We start from the raw sequence: 5,084 nt of genomic DNA on the forward strand, positions 1-5,084 counted from the left end.
GTGTCCTCAGACAGAGACTCTGCTCAAAAGTATTCTGAGCTAATTGAATATTCAATGCCCTGTAAGCCTTTATGATAGGAAAACCTGCAATAGGAGAAAAAAACAAGTCAATTTTATATTTTTCTGTTCTATATTTTTAATATTTATCTTTTCATATATTTTTAAATAGGTTACAATGTGAAGCACTCAGCAGCTTCTAGCACTAGATCTTCCTTTTGAACTACTGACAGAATTAGGCAATTCTGGTTTTATTCTCACTTTTACTTTCTAGCTCCAGTTTGAATTTTATTGCACCTAGGACTTAATGCTCCGCTGTGCTGAACACCCTGAATGGTCCTGTATTGCAGCTGAAAACATAAACAGTCAGTGCTTCAGGTCAAGTTTCTCTGCTATATCTTCACATTCAGAATTGTTGAGCTCTACTTTTCCACCATTTTCCATCTAAATATGAATGTTTTTGAGATCAGACCTCAAGAAGTAACACTGACCATTTACCAAAATAAATGCAATACTCTCTGCTAGTTCCAGCCAAAGGTCTTTGTAGCCCAATGTGCAGTCTTTGGCAGTTCTTTGCCAAAACACGACACACAAATGCAATGTCCCTCTTCTGTAAGATGAGAACAGTGATACCTCTGTACTCTACAGGGATTACATGCAATACACTTTGTTAGGACTAGATTCTGTAAGGACTTCTGTCCTGTGAGTAGCACTGAGAATAATGAAAAAAATGAGAATTTAGAATCTGTGTATGGGCCCCAAGATAGGAACAATCATTGTCATCAGTTTAAAAAGCAATGGAAAAAAATAAAATTTGGGATGCATAAAAATGTATCAGATATTTTGAACTTGAGATTTCAACATAATTTTCCACCCAAGCTCATTCGCACTGGCACAGGTTGCTAAGGGAAGTTATGGAGTCCCCATCCTTGGAAATATTCAAAAGCCATCTGGACATGGTCCTGGGCCACCAGCTGTAGGTGGCCATGATTGACCAAGGGGGTTGGACCAGATGACCTCCAGAGGCCCCTTTCAGCCTCAGCCATTCTGCAGTTCTGTGATAACTGAGCTCCAAAATCAAACAGTCTCAGCCAGAGAACCCTTGTGGGCAGTGAAGTGTGGTGTCAATCTTCAAGGTTACACATTAGCCAGCTGTGACATTTAACAGCACCATAACTTTTCATGCAGTGATATAAAGACCTAATTCTGCCCTGCACTGAGTATATTTGGTAAGTCCTGAGTATATTCAGTGTTCATTACTAACCATGTGTAAAAATGTTCTTGGTATCTTACCCCTCTGAAGTCAGTTTGCCTTTGGCAAGGAGTGGATCAGTGCAACAGAATGAAGTTGCAACTCTGTAAAGATTAGATATAGATTTTACTTTAATATCGAGCCCTTACGAAGTCTCAGTAGTGGAGTCAAACATCTGAGGAATTTTATGCTGCAGGAGTTGGTCCAGAATCCAAGAAGGACAGATGATGAAGGAGAAGCAAAGTCATAAGAATGAGATGGGAAAAAGCAGAAGAGAGAGTATAAGAGTACAGAATCAGGAGGAAAAGATGGGCCATGTAAGAAACCCAGAGATGTGAGCAAATGCTGGGTTTGGTCTCTTTTTTCAAAAAAAAGGGAAGAGAAATCTTCATGGGAACTTCCCCCACATCATTAGCAGGCTGTAGAAATTCTGTAGAATTGGACAACTGCTTAGAGAAAATGAAATTGTATAGCAAGTGTTTATGAGAGGAGGAGAAAAAGAGAGAAGGAGAGAGAGAGAAAGAGAAAAAGGAAGGAAGGAAGGAAGGAAGGGGGAGAAGGGGGGGAGAGAGAGAAAGAGAGAAAGAAAGAAAAGGACAGAAAGAAAGAAAGAGAGAGAAAAAGAAAGGAAGGAAGGAAGGAAGGAAGGAAGGAAGGAAGGAAGGAAGGAAGAAAAAAAAAAAGAAAAAAGAAAGAAAGAGCAAGTGAGCAGGGAGGAAAAATTCAGGCTGACCCCAGCATAGGAGAGCATGTTCAGTAACATACAGAAATGTGGATGCCTCAAGCCTGGTTGACAGTGTTTCCCTCAGCCCCATTGCCTTTAAGGCATGAGTGGATTTGCAGGGCTGACAGTTGAAAGGCTGAATGGAAAATGCAAACGCCTGTCTTTGGTGTTTGCAGTAGGAGTCAAGCACAGCATCCCAAGAGAGGCTGAAGCATTTTCCCAAGGCAGTGCCATTATCTGGGGAGAAAAAAAGTGTTTCAATTTTGCTTTCAGAAGAGCAAAAAGGAGGAACACTGGTGAGCTGCCTTAAAATTTGCTTCCTTCAGAAAACAACTCCAACAGCATTATCCTCTCACTTTTATATATAGTCAGCAAGTGATCCTGCTCCCAAACAACCGATTAAAATGTGCAGCACTTACTCCTACCAGCACTGGGTGCTGAAGCCAGTGAGCTCTTCCATCAGGACAGAGGCCAGCCTTCTCCAAGAGGTGGCTCATGTAAGGAATGCACAGGGATAGTCAAAACTTGAAATTCAAGACTTTTTTTTTCTGCCACACACAACAATAAAATGTGGCAGAACACAGCAAGCCCACTGATATGTGTCAGGGCAGAAGACAGTGCTTTCCAATCCTTGGAATTCAGATTGAGCCCCCTGAAAAATCATCCAATTGACCAAATGTTTTCAAGATAACAAAATAAATAGAATCAACCCTGCATGGTTTTTTTGTTCATCCTTTGCTTTATGATCCATAAGGCTACTCTTAATTTCCCTATTCCAACCATGAGAGCTACAAAAATAGAAAAATAGAAATGAAAACTGAGTTCATTGGACAAGACTACCCCCACCAAAGTCAAGTTGGCCCTGTGTGGGTTTTGGAGCCCACCCAGGCAGAGCAGCTGGCAAGACCCATGCCTAAGATCACAACATACTCTGCAATTACAGCACAATGCTGACAACAGAGTTTTGTCAGTAAAATAAGAAGAAATAATTGTGAAGACATGTAGGGGATATGTAGGGGGGGCTAACTAAACAAAAGAAGCAATTTTGTTCACTATTTTTATGAGCAGCAGAGCAGGCTGACAGAAAGGTTATAGGATGGCACAGTATTTCCATCCACAGATGTCACAGGGGCACTACTGCACGTGATTTAAGATTAATCTCTTGAATCAAAATGCCACCAGGTACACTAATGAGCAAAAACCTCTCAGAGTACCCATCCCTGGGGCTCCCATTCCCAGGTAAGAAGCTTGTCTCCGTACTATTGTAGAAACTCTCTCAGTAGACTGCAATGAGGTTGGTGGTATAATTTGCCCCCAGTTCACAATTTTCCATTTCAGACTCGCTGTCTCTGTCTTGGTTTCGGTCTATTTACTCGGAGCCATTTCTTAACAATGTCTAATTTCCTCAAGGAATCCCTCTGAGTCCCCTCTCTTAGAAATGCTGCCATATCTTTTTTTTTAATCACTGAAAGGCACAAATATCCTTCCTGAGCCCTCTTACCATCTAGCCTGATTATATACATAGATTTCAGTTTCCATACATTTTCTACACAGTAGGAGTTCCCAAAATGCAGCCTCTGGGGATACAAAGTGTGGCTCAATGAGATGAAAACAAAGCCAATCAGGTACTGTTCTTACTGTTAATGAGCCTAACCAGCAGGCCGTTATTACTCAGTCTGCAAGGCATATGTGGTTCGAATCATATCACATTCATTTTTTATTTATAGTGATACACATTCAAATTAGAAATAGCCCTCCAGCAGCTGGCATTTTGCCAGGGCCTGACCATCACTGTGATAAAATTTGAATATCTTGAAGATACAGAATGCTTTTTGTCGCCTTTTTTTTTTTTAATAGCATTCTTCTCTTCTCCTACTTAGAACTCCCGTGACTATCAAAAGTGGACAATGAGGCTTAAATTAATTTAGGATCCTGGCCCTTACTGAAAATGAAAGAAAAGAGTCCCTTTGCTTTCTTACTTGGTGGTGAGGTAAAAATCAAACATGAGCTGATCTTCTCGTAAATAAGCAAAGGCTCAAGCCTTCTGGCAAATAAAAGAGTAGAAATGAACGTTTGGACAAGAACCATAAAGAAATGGTTTCTTGGAGGAAATGAACATTACTAGCCTATTAATCTATTAATGGCAACTGTAAATACCTCACCCAAAATCACAGTGACTCTGAAACATTTAACTGGAGAGGCTCACAGAGCCTGGCCAAGACAATGTGATACAAGGAAACCACAGTAATTAGCCTCACCTTGCCAGTCATCGGTTTCCAATCTAACCCCTCCCCTGAGTTTAAGTTACAAACCTCAATAACTGTGTGGCAGACTTGACAGCAATTAACATTACTCAGCTGCCAGCTGGGTTTTAAAATCTCCCTTCCAAGAGATCTTGTTACGCAGGTTTTAAAAACATCCTGACAGGGTGCTGCTGCACGGCGAGGACCTAGGTTTTGCCTCGCTCAGCTCGGTGAGGGGGACTTGATGAATCAGTGGGAGAGGAAGGATAAATGGCACCAAGCTGTTGTTTGGAGCATGAAGCTTGGCTTTTTTTTATGGGTTTGGTTTTGGTTTTTTTTCTGATCTTCTCATCGAGGGGCTTCACAGAATGCACTATTGAGAATTTTTCTTTATTAGTTTATTCTTTAGTCCTGTGTATTGCTACTCATCTACACTAAGAAGCACGACATGCTGCGAAGGACTCCTTGACCATCACACCTCAGCATTCAGACGTCAAAGAGAACCTTCTAATTCATCTAAAGCCAAGAAATCAGAGTTTTGTTGGAAGATAACTAGCTGGAGTCATACTCCCATCAGAGTTAAAACTAGCCCAGCGTGCGGGTGGCTCAGCCCCTGGCCGGGGATGACTGCCGGGCTGCGGGACCGGTCTGATCCCGGCTCCATGCCTCCGTCTCGCTGAGAGCTGACCGCTACTGACTCCCTGCCCGCTCCCACCTGGATCAGGACGGAGCGGCTTCGCCCCCGCCGCTCGCGCGCGCCGGCGACCCCGCCCCTCCGCGCCCATTGGCTGCGGGGCGGGGGCGGGGCCGCCCTGGAGGGCGTGGCCGCCGTCAGCTGTTCGCGGCGCGCCCGGCGGCGCCGGCCGCA

The sequence above is a fragment of the Lepidothrix coronata genome, unplaced genomic scaffold (genome assembly GCF_001604755.1).
Source record: "Lepidothrix coronata isolate B3197 unplaced genomic scaffold, Lepidothrix_coronata-1.0 Scaffold168, whole genome shotgun sequence".
In the NCBI taxonomy this organism is placed as follows: Eukaryota; Metazoa; Chordata; class Aves; order Passeriformes; family Pipridae; genus Lepidothrix; species Lepidothrix coronata.